Source organism: Anolis sagrei, chromosome Y (assembly GCF_037176765.1).
Source record: "Anolis sagrei isolate rAnoSag1 chromosome Y, rAnoSag1.mat, whole genome shotgun sequence".
NCBI lineage: Eukaryota > Metazoa > Chordata > Lepidosauria > Squamata > Dactyloidae > Anolis > Anolis sagrei.
Window position 1 is genome coordinate 68,318,281 of NC_090035.1, and position 12,573 is coordinate 68,330,853.

The 12,573-nt window shown below is 43.0% G+C and overlaps 1 long non-coding RNA gene across 1 annotated transcript; it reads left to right on the forward strand.

The window, feature by feature from the left end:
* Positions 1 to 3,585: 3,585 nt before the first annotated feature.
* On the forward strand, positions 3,586 to 11,895 carry LOC132780180 (uncharacterized). Its single transcript, XR_010908841.1, has 4 exons — positions 3,586 to 3,857; positions 6,750 to 6,902; positions 9,403 to 9,543; positions 11,165 to 11,895. It is a non-coding gene; the product is annotated as an uncharacterized lncRNA (long non-coding RNA).
* Positions 11,896 to 12,573: the final 678 nt, after the last annotated feature.

Here is a 12,573-nt window from a genome sequence, read left to right on the forward strand (position 1 = left end):
GATAGGCCTCATTAGGTGAAAACCACATTGGGGTTTTTTTTATATATAGTCTGATTTTGTATTTGTTCCAGGTATGGATAAGAGCGGCTCTGACCAGTTGAAGTTTCCGAACTGTCTTCAAGGGCAACCCCATGTAGAGTGCGTTGCAGTAGTCTATTCAGGATGTAACAAGAACGTGGACCACTGTGGCCAGATCAGACTTTCCAAAGTACGGGCGCAACTGGTGCACAAGTTTTAATTGTGCAAAAGCTCTCCCAGCCACCGCTGAGACCTGGGGTTCCAGGCTCAGCGATGAGTCCAGGATCACTCCCAAGCTGCGAACCTGAGTCTTCAGGGGGAGTGTAACCCCGTCCAGCACAGGCTGTAACCCTATACCCTGTTCAGTCTTACAACTGACCAGTAGGACCTCTGTCTTGTCTGGATTCAATTTCAATTTGTTAGCTCTCATCCAGTCCGACACAGCAGCTAAGGTGGACAGCCTCCTTGGTGACAGGTGGGAAGGAGTGACAGATCTGGACATCATCTGCATAGAGATAACACCTCAGTCCACCTCAGTCCAAAACTCCGAATGATCTCCCCCAGCGGCTTCATGTAGATGTTAAACAATTGAACCACATGACAACGGCTGTGGGGCTGAACAGGTGTCACCCAGTAACACCTTATTAGTATACAATTTAATTTTCTGATCCATAGTTATTTTTATTTTTGTCCTCTAAGTCCACAGCTTTCTTCGCTTCACACAGGTAAAGGGCATAGTCATTTGGCGATTTTTCTCTGGCTCTCTTTCTTCTGTTGTCACATTCCTCTTTTTCTTGCATTTCTGATGTGAGTCAATTTATTATTTGTCTTATCTATTTTGTTTTATTTTGTTTTATTATTATTTTATATTTATTTTATTTTATCTTATTTATTCATTTATTTTGTTTGTTTGTTTTTTAACTATTATTATTATTGTTATTTATTTTTTCCTTATTATTATTATTATTATATCGAGGTGTGGTTTCCCACTTCGTCCACAGGATGGCAGCACAGATGCGCTCCACGGCTAAAGCCTGCGCTTCTCTATGTGGCCACTTGATGGCAGCAAAGGACTGCAGATGAGAATTAGAAAGCAAGTGTGCGCTTCTCTAAGTGACCACTTGATGGCAGCAAAGGACTGCTGATGAGAATTAGAATGCAAGCCTGCGCTTCTCTATGTGGCCACTTGATGGCAGCAAAGGACTGCAGATGAGAATTAGGAAGCAAGTCTGCGCTTCTCTAAGTGGCCACTTGATGGCAGCAAAGGACTGCAGATGAGAATTAGAAAGCAAGCGTGCGCTTCTCTATGTGGCCACTTGATGGCAGCAAAGGACTGCAGATGAGAATTAGAAAGCAAGCGTGCGCTTCTCTATGTGGCCACTTGATGGCAGCAAAGGACTGCAGATGAGAATTAGAAAGCAAGTGTGCGCTTCTCTAAGTGGCCACTTGATGGCAGCAAAGGACTGCAGATGAGAATTAGAAAGCAAGTGTGCGCTTCTCTATGCAGCCACTTGATGGCAGCAAAGGACCGCTGATGAGAATTTGAAAGCAAGCGTGCGCTTCTCTAAGTGGCCACTTGATGGCAGCAAAGGACTGCAGATGAGAATTTGAAAGCAAGCGTGCGCTTCTCTATGTGGCCACTTGATGGCAGCAAAGGACTGCAGATGAGAATTAGAAAGCAAGCGTGCGCTTCTCTATGTGGCCACTTGATGGCAGCAAAGGACTGCAGATGAGAATTAGAAAGCAAGAGTGCGCTTCTCTATGTGGCCACTTGATGGCAGCAAACCTGCACTTCTCCATGTGGCCACTTGATGGCAGCAAAGGACTGCAGATGAGAATTAGAAAGCAAGAGTGCGCTTCTCTATGTGGCCACTTGATGGCAGCAAAGGACCGCTGATGAGAATTAGAAAGGAAGCATGCGCTTCTCTATGTGGCCACTTGATGGCAGCAAAGGACTGCAGATGAGAATTAGAAAGCAAGCCTGCACTTCTCTATGTGGCCACTTGATGGCAGCAAGTGTGTACTTCTCTATGTGGCCACTTGATGGCAGCAAAGGACTGCTGATGAGAATTAGAAAGCAAGTGTGCGCTTCTCTATGTGGCCACTTGATGGCAGCAAAGGACTGCAGATGAGAATTAGAAAGCAAGTGTGCGCTTCTCTATGTGGCCACTTGATGGCAGCAAAGGACCGCTGATGAGAATTAGAAAGCAAGTGTGCGCTTCTCTATGTGGCCACTTGATGGCAGCAAAGGACTGCAGATGAGAATTAGAAAGCAAGCCTGCGCTTCTCTCTGTGGCCACTTGATGGCAGCAAGCCTGCACTTCTCTATGTGGCCACTTGATGGCAGCAAAGGACTGCAGATGAGAATTTGAAAGCAAGTGTGCACTTCACTATGTGGCTACTTGATGGCAGCAAGAGTGCACTTCTCTATGTGGCCACTTGATGGCAGCAAGCCTGCACTTCTCTATGTGGCCACTTGATGGCAGCAAGCCTGCACTTCTCTCTGTGGCCACTTGATGGCAGCAAGCCTGCACTTCTCTATGTGGCCACTTGATGGCAGCAAGCCTGCACTTCTCTATGTGGCCACTTGATGGCAGCAAGCCTGCACTTCTCTATGTGGCCACTTGATGGCAGCAAAGGACTGCAGATGAGAATTAGAAAGCAAGTGTGCACTTCTCTATGTGGCCACTTGATGGCAGCAAAGGACTGCAGATGAGAATTTGAAAGCAAGTGTGCACTTCTCTATGTGGCCACTTGATGGCAGCAAAGGACTGCCGATGAGAATTAGAAAGTAAGCATGCGCTTCTCTATGTGGCCACCTGATGGCAGCAAAGGACTGCAGATGAGAATTAGAAAGCAAGCGTGTGCTTCTCTATGTGACCACGTGATGGCAGCAAAGGACTGCAGATCAGAATCTGAAACGCAATTTTAATATTATTAGTTTATGTTGTTATATTTATTTTGTTTATTTATTTATCTTTTTTTGTCTATTTTCCCCATATATATATATATATATATATATATCAGTTGATGCCTATTGATGCCAATTGATTCGTAATTATTTTATGGAGTATTGTTCTTATTCCGGGATTCATTTTTTATTTTGTGACTAATTTAAGCTCTCCCCTCATTCTATTTGAATCTCTGATTCCTTGTAGTTCTCTTGGTACTCCTTTTTATGTTCTTCTATGTGAATCTCTCCTTTCCTTATTTCTCTTTTTTTTAATTTCCCCCTATTTTTAATAATATATATCTCTATTCTAATATATATCTCTATTCTAATATATATATCTCTATTGTGTTTCTTCTGCTAGTGGTCTCTATCGTTCTTACTCTAATGTCTTTTCTTTCCAGATCTGTCCTCCTCCTTATCTGTCGGCTTCCCCCTCTCTTTTAGCTCTCTCTCCTTAACCTCTGTCCTCTTCCCCACCCGCACTATGTATCTCGGCTCCTTTCGTTCTTGCTTCGCGTCAGGGCATGTCTTTCCAGTCGGCCCCGGCTTCGTATTTCTTCTGGGCGTGCCTTCTTCCGATCCTGCTCCTCCTCTGGGCGTGGCCTCTCAGTCGATTCCGACTCCGGCCTCGTGGTTCTCCCGGGCGTGGCTTGCTACTTTGGGTTAAGTGTCCGCTGCTGTGTTCAGCCTTGCCCTGCGTGGTTCGCCGTTTGAGACGCTCTCGATATGGATGGAAGGCGAGCGTCACCTGGGTCCTCACGCTCCCCTCTCTACCCCTTCTCCTCGGATCTCCTCGGATCTATCTTCTTCGATTCTTGTTCTTATTTAAAGTAAGGAGTCGGTGAAGGGTTCCGGAGAGGCGTGGGGTGACGAAAGATCGTCGGAGGTGCGCGGAGGGAAAGGGGGGAGGCGGGGAGATATTTGTAGTAATTTGTAGTAATTATTGATTGTAGTAATTGCAGGATTTAGCAATTTTGTAGTGTTTTGTTGTTGTTTGTTGTTATTTTTCATCTGTATCAGTCGTGTAACCCTTAGGCATCTCAGTTTTATGAACCCTTCTGTAGTTGTTTAGTTGTCCGGATTCAGTCCGGATGTAGTTTGTGGGGTTGTTCGGGGTTAGAGTCTTTTAAGGGGGCGGGGAGTTTGGCTTGTTGGGAGATCTTGGGTAGGTGGGTGGTGAGGGGTTTATTCTACCATATTTTACATATTTTGCTTAAACCAGTGTTTCTCAACCTGGGGGTCAGGACCCCTGGGGGGGGTCGCAAAGGGGTGTCAGAGGGGTCGCCAAAGACCATCAGAAAACACAGTATTTTCTGTTGTTCATAGGGGCTCTGTGTGGGAAGTTTGGCCCAATTCTATCATTGGTGGGGTTCAGAATGCTTCTTGATTGCAGGTGAACTATAAATCCCAGCAAGTACAACTCCCAAATGTTAAAGTCTATTTTCCCCAAACCCCATCAGTGTTCACGTTTCGGCATATTGGGTATCCATGCCAAGTTTGATCCAGATCCATCATTGTTTGAGCCCACAGTGCTCTCTGGATGTAAGCGAACTACAACTCCCAAACTCAAGGTCAATGCCAACCAAACCCTTCCAGTATTTTCTGTTGGTCATGGGAGTTCTCTGTGCCAACTTTGGTTCAATTCCATTGTTGGTGGGGTTCAGAATGCTCTTTGTTTACATGTTAACTATAAATCCCAGCAACTACAACTCCCAAATGACAAAATCAGTCTCCCCGCCAACACCACCAGTATTCAAATTTGGGCATACCGGGTATTTGTGCCAAATGTGCTCCAGTGAATGAAAATGCATCCTGAAGATCATTATTTACATGGCGATTCATAATGTTAGGGTTATGTTTGGGGGTCACCACAACATGAGGAACTGTATTAAGGGGTCGCGGCATTAGGAAGGTTGAGAACCACTGGCTTAGATTGTCTATGTTTCTCTTTGCTGACCTTTCTACTTTTGTGTCTTTATTTTCTCTCTCTCCTCTTTCTCCTTACTTTCTTCCTTTCTTTCCTTCCTTCTTTCTTTTTTCTCTCCTTTCCACCTCTCGTGCTCTCGTCTTTGTTTTTGTTTCACCGTTCCTTCCGCAACTCTCCTGTAACTCCCCTTTTTTCTCTTCTTTCTCCTCCGCTCCTCCACTCTACCCCTTAGTTACTTTCCTCCACTTCTTCTCTTGTTTCTCTTCTTCTTCTTCTTCCTCCTGTTTTTTTATTTCTCTGTTTCCCTTTATAGTTGAACGCTCCACTTCCCCCAGGCTCTCAGTTTCATAATTACCTTATATTATAATCCTTTCGACATTATTTTGTCCTTATGCACGTTATGCACATTTCAAGTATAATCGGATACAGTTGTAGTAATTAAAGTTCTTATAAATAGTGGAAAATCCAAGGTATATTCAGAAAAAGATTCGTAGCTTTCTTACCCTCCCTGGTGAGCCTTTCTTCGTTTATCTAGTTCTCTTCTTCTTCTTCTTTTTGAGTTTAAAATAGCGGCCGTCGTCCTTTCCCCAGGTAACCTTCCACGCCCTGCAAAACTCTCCCAATGGGTCAAACTGGTTGCAACAGAGTTGTGAGTGTCTGTAGTAGATTATAGATTGAATGTCCATTCTTTGTTTGACCCGGTCGAGTTAATAGCGCCCACCCGCTTCTAGCTGCCAGGTTAGGGGGTGCTGGGGGGGGGCACCCCCTGCTCTACCAAGGGTTGTGTGGAAAGGGGTTGCTGCAGGCTGCGGAGCTTCAGCAAACCGTGGCCTCCGCCATCTTGCCGCTACCGGAAGTCCAATCAAAGAGCATTCTGAACCCCATGAATGACAGAATTGGGGCAAACTTCCCACATTGAACCGCCATGACCAACAGAAAATACTTAAGGCCACCCAGTCCAACTCCCTTCACCAGGGCAAGAAAACATAATCAAAGCCCTCCTGACAAAGAGCCATCCAGCCATAGATATAGATAGATATATATGATTCACACACAGAGAGATATAGTATCCTAGATTTGAAAGGGACCCCTAAAGAAGGACAATTATGTGTTGCATGTTCCATAGTAGGCAAACCAGACAATCTCGACATCAACACTGACAAAGAAACAGCAAAAATACTGTTTACCCACAAGCATAAATAAATTACATATATTAGAAACCAACACTTTCTCATTATTTCATTTTCCAGATCACCAGATTGGGCCACAGCAAAGCATGGCAGGGGATAGCTAATCTATATAAATAAAAATGTAATGTTCATGTGTGGGATTAACATAACTCAAAAACCACTAGATGACTTGATACTAACTTTGGATACAAGACACCTATCAGGCCAACCATCACTCATAAAAACACTGAAAAACAGAGAGAAATGAACTTAAAAAGCCAAAAAAACCAAAAAGATGCTGCAGCGCATGTACAAACCCGTATGTGTGTGTGTGTGTGTGTGTGTGTGTACACAAAACACATACACACAGACTGGGCCACAGCAACGCGTGGCAGGGGACAGCTAGTAAATTAATAAAAAAGCAAACCCACATAAAATATTTTTAGTGCAATGCTTGAATATGTTGAATAGTCATATATTCCAGACCCACTAATGTGTCCAGAGACATCCCTATCATTAGAGAAAATGATCCGATCTCGAAAAAGTGGTTTGGCATGTTCTGGTGCATGGAATTAAGTGTGCATTCCACTGGTGATGTAGAATGACATTTTCCTTGCAATTGACATGGAGGAAACAAAGGGACCAGGTTTGTATGTGACAATCTCTTTCCTGTTCTTTGCAGATGGGGAACTGCTTCAGACAGTGACGAAGGCGTGTGAGTCCTCTCATGTGTGTGATAGTCCACCAAGTTATATGAATTTAGGAAAGGGAAGATATGTAAGATCAAGTGTGGCCTGCTGCGTGGGAGATCTCTGCAAAACAGCCCATCCTCACTGTAAGCATTTTTTGAGGCTAAAACAAGGTTGGGGGTGGTTTGAATGAAACAGGGTTCAAATCCTTGCTTAACCATGGAAACCCACTGGGATACTTTGGGCAAGTCACTCTTCTTCAGACTGAGATGAAAACAAAGAGAAATATCTTCTGAGCAAAACTTAGCAAGAAAACCAAGTTGATAGATTCATCTTAGGGTCACCATAAGTGAGAAAGAACTTGAAGGTGCACAATACCACCACCACCATCACCAACAACAACAACAAATTTTCTTTAGAAAGAACCTTTTGATTCCTTCTTTCAAAGCATACGTGAGATAGAACTTGAAGGCACACAACAAAACAACAAGAACAGCCTTTATTTTTCATTATGTACTTGGGAAAAATGCACAAAATGGAAAGCTAAACGGCATACTATACAAACAATGTGGTGAAGGGTTTGACATCAAAAGGGTGAAGTCTTTGTTTGAAAGTTGGAGAACCCAAATGTCACACAGCTGGAAAAGAAATCCTGGTCAACTGAAACTGCAGATACATGTAGTTTGGTTGCGCAAGATTGCTGTTACTCTAAAGCCCCTTCTACATTCCCATATAATCCAGATTATCTAATCAGGTAATCCACACTATCAAAGCAGATAATCTGGATTTTATATTGCAGTGTAGAAGGGACCTTAGTTAACAGAGAAGGCAAGGATACACTTAATACTGCCCAAATGAGGCAAGGATACACTTAGTATTGTATAATCCCAATACTAATCCTATCCTTGTCTCATTACATATTGCTAATATTGAAAAACGTGAAAGACAAAATGGATCTGGAGAAATCGGATATGGTAGCAAATCAATCATGCAATATCCTGGGTGAATTTTGGTAAAATGAAAAGGACAGATTTATTATTAACTCAAGCTTGAATTAAAGCCCAACAAAAAACCATTATTGTCTTGATTTTTGGATCTGTTCGCGGGATTATTTGGGATGCTGATTCAGAACATTGTAGCAGGTTTGAATCTGGGGAGAGGCAGATGAGCTCCTTCTATCAGCTCCAACTCCTCATGCGGGGACATGAGAGAAACCTCCCACAAGAATGATAAAAACATCAAATCATCCAGGCGTCCCCTGGGCAACGTCCTTGCAGACGGCCAATTCTCTCACACCAGAAGCGACTTGCAGTTTCTCAAGTCGCTCCTGACACGATTAAAAATTGGATAGATTGCATCAGCTGTAGTTTCTTAGATATTGTTGTCATGATTTTCTATTAGCAGGTAGCTGGTGATTGGTAAGAATAATAATAACAACAACAATTTTTAATTGATTACCTCTTCTGATGACTTGAGGCAGAGTGCAACAAATTAAAAAATCAGATTAACATAAAAATACAGTAAATGAATACATTTCATAGATACACACACACACACACACATGAAAACTTATACACAGCTGCAGAATTGACATATGGTAGATGGCATATGTTATGTATTTCCGTAACTAGAGCTAATAGGGAAAAACTGATGTCACTTCTGAAATCAGTAAGTCAAATATACCCAGAAACAAGTCTAACATTTGAGAGACCAAAATGTGTGTTTGCCAGCATTATTCACCCTATCAATTCTTATAAAATGAACTATTTATTTATTTACAGTATTTATATTCCACCCTTCTCACGCTGAAGGGGACTCAGGGCAGATCACAATGCACACATACACGGCAAACATTAAATGCTGTTTTTAAGAGTTACAAGACAGACAGACAGACAGAGGTATTTTGGCATTTTCCAACTTCAGCGCTTGGAGGTTATGCTCAATTCCGGCTACATGAGGGTGTTGTTGCTTCATCTACTATGATGCCGAGCTGTTTTGATTGCAGTATTTTCTCCTTGTTCTTTGACCTTCGGCATTTTTATGGTGTTGTAAAATACAAAAGCATATTATTTGCCAAAAAGTGTCTCAGAAATTGGATTACTCCTTGGGGGCTGGCGAAATAAAGAATATTCATCATGCTTGTAGAGCTGAAACCTTCCCTATTCCACTAATCAACCAGAGTACCATTACAAAGGAGCCCCCGGTGGCGCAGTGGGTTAAAGCACTGAGCTGCTGAGCTTGTTGATTGAAAGGTCGCAGGTTCGATTCCGGGGAGCAGTGTGAGCTTCCGCTGTCAGCCCTAGCTTCTGCCAACCTAGCAGTTCGAAAACATGCAAATGTGAGTAGATCAATAGGTACTGCTCCGGCGGGAAGGTAACGATGCTCCATGCAGTCATGCCGGCCACATGACCTTGGAGGTGTCTACGGACAATGCTGGCTCTTCGGCTTAGAAATGGAGATGAGCACCACACCCCAGAGTCAGACAGGACTGGACTTAATGTCAGGGGACTACCTTTACCTACCATTACAAAAGTTGAGCAGCTTGAAGTGGGCACTGACCTGCTCTTAGCAGCCCAGCTTCATTGCACCAGGCATCATCTTTGCACCTGCCTGATCACCTCACCAGCTCTTTCTCTTTGGTTTCAGTGGCGCCAGTAATGGACAAACCCAATGGGAAGCAATGCCCAGCCTGCTATTCCTTCTCACCCTATGGGTGTGAAACAGAAATGGTGGATTGTGTTGGACCTGAGAACTACTGTCTTGACATGGTGGAAAAAGTAACATACGGTAATTTCTGAATTTCAGATTGGCAAGAATAAAATACTAATGGCATCAGAAAATAGATCTTAGGCACTTACTTTGAAAGTAGTTGTTAAACCCTATAAACTTTGTTTTTGTGGTTTCCACAAACTATGTTGAATGGGTTGAGACTCAATGAGATTCAATGAAAAACTATAGCAAAATGTGCTCCAGGATGTCCCACAAAAACAAAATTGTTGGAGTTTAATAAACTTTTTCCATGTTCTTATGATAGATCCAGTTTGAAAACGGCATTTATAATGCAGAAACAAAAGTCATATTACATTGTGTGGTGTAGGATTTATTTCCCCCAGAAATTGGAGATTTCCATTTATCTGCACCTCTGCCATCAATGTGAGGACCTTCTCCTATGCCACCACTATGATGTCAAATGTGGAGACATTCTAGATGTCCTGGTAGTTCCTGTGGGAGACTTCATTAATTTAATCTCCCTCCCAAACACCACTACTCTTGATTAACCTGGATGTTGGTCATCCACCCCAAGTGGTTTCTTTCCTTTCCACTTTGATTAAATAGCCATTAAACACTTCCATACTGATTGAGATGTGGGTTTTTCACATTGTCGTGAAGCTGCAACATCTACATCAGATATGGGGAAACCCAGGCCCGGGGCCAGAGTGGCCCTCCTCTCTCTCTCTCTCTCACCATCTTATTCTTCCATCCTTCTCTCTTTCCTAACCTACTTCCCTCACTCCCTTCTTTCCTTACCTCCCTCTCTCCCTCCCTCCTTCCCTTCCACCCTTTTGTCCTTCCTTCTGCCCTTCCTTCTTTCTTTTCCCCCTCCTTCCTTCCTTCTTTCTTTCCGCCCTCCCTCCATTCCCCTCCGCCCTTCCTTTGTTCCTCCCTCCCTCCCATCCTTGCCTTGCCTTCCCTTCCCTTCCTTCTCTTTTTCCTTTCCTCCTGGGGATGTTTACCTGGGAGAAGACAAAGTAGAAAGAGAACATGAGAATCATGTTTCTAGATTTAAAGCCGTGTCCCATTGAGGAGGAAGAGGGAGGGGAAAAATGGACTTTTTGCTGCTCTAGAGACCAGGGCACAAGGAAGCAATGGGTTCAAATGGCAGGGAATGAGATTCAACTGGAAAGATTAGGAAGAACTTCCTGGGGAATGGCATAGGCTGCTTCAGAGTGTGGTGGAATCTCCTCTTCTGGAGGCTTTACTGTCTATTGGGAATGCTTTGATTGTGCCTTCCTGCATGGCAGGGGGTTGGACTGGAGGGTCCGTGGGGGTCTCTTCCAGCTCTAGGATTCTAGGATTACATATCAAGAGTAGGCAATACAGGGTCTAATGAATACAATTTTTCTCCCCCATGCACCATCTCATCCCGACCAAGGCCAACCCTTTTGGGATCCAAATGGTTTCCATCTTTCTGTGTCCAAAAGAGAAGAAGAAGGGGAGGAAAGGATAGGGAGGGGGCTTGGGGAGAACCCCAACCCACCTGGCCCATCCACTCCAATCCAACCTGCCATGCTGCCCCCAAGTTAGAAAGTTTGCCCTTGTCTGATCTACATCCTTGAATGAAGAATTGGTTTGGGGTAGCTGTTTATGTCTTCCTTTTCTCACCACCTTCCATGAATTTCATTTGCAGGTAAATTTGTCATTGACCTCACCATGAAGGGATGTGTTACAGAAGCTCTGTGTGCCTCAAAAGAAGGCGAAGTCACTTCTGCAAATGTTCATACCAATATTGCTAAGGCCACCTGTACTCCAGCTTCTGTTGCTGCTTGAATGATTCCTTCAGCGCTTCAGCTTCTGGATTGTGACAGAGCTTCTGACCGACTGGTTTTGGGCTGCAATAATGCCTTCTTTTCTTTCATTGTTTGTTTGTTTTGCCAGAGTTATTTCCTTTTAGATTATGTTTTCTAAGAGCCCCAGTTTATTGGGCAGTAGGGGGTTATAGGAACTGTCAGAAATTAACTTTATACAGTTCTACTTTTCCTGATACATTTTACAAGCCACCTTCTTCTTCTAGTAGCTTTGATTTATAGCTGACAGAGACAAAAAAATTAATAATAAAAATCTAATTTTCTCTGATTGCTGTTCTTAATTTCATTAAGAAAAGTTCAATTTTTTGTTGTAGCTGAATATTCACAGCCTCCAACTGTTCCAAACTGTCAAGGGTATTCCTGATTAATCCTCTGCCTTCCCACATTTCCAGCTGCTTTTAAAAGGTCCCAGTTTCACTCTCCTCCTCTTAGTTCCACCTTTGTTCTTAGCTTGCTTTAATTAGTGGAAACGCAGTTCAAAATGCAAAAAGATTACATTCTGTACCAAATTGCAAAATGCAAATATTGTCCTGAATAAATCTTGAATTGTGAATAGCCTTCAAAAGTGCATGCTTTTCTACTATTCTATCACAACAGAAAGAGATATGAGGAAGTGAATTAGTCACTGATTCCTTTAAGAACAAACTGTCTTCCCTAGGAGGTGGGAATCAAACTAAGTTAGTGCACTGGCATTTCTGGATTTTTTCAAGGAAGGGTCATTGATGGCCAAAAAGGAGAATGGTTACATTATTCTGCCATGTTTTACCCTCCTGGCAAATGTACATGCTGGGCTGCTAGAGATTTTTGCTGTCTAGCATAATGCAGAATCTTGGCTAAAGTATATTTATTTATCTATGTATTTATTTACAGTATTTATATTCTGCCCTTCTCACCCTGAAGGGAACTCAGAGCAGATCTCAGAACACATATACAGCAAACATTCAATGCTGTTATACACTATCAAGACAGACAACTGTACATAGATAGATATTGTCCATTGTGTGTATCCTGTCAAATTATGTCTTGTTTTAATGATAAGTAATTCTATTTTATGTGTGGCACCTTGAGTGCTTTGTTAGCTGCCCCGAGTACCTTCAGGGGGGTGATGGCGGGGTACAATTAAATTATTATTATTATTATTATTATTATTATTATAGATAGAGGTGTATATTGGCTTTCCCATCTTGGGCATCTTGGAGGCTGTGCTCGGTTCTGGCCATGGGGCGAGGCG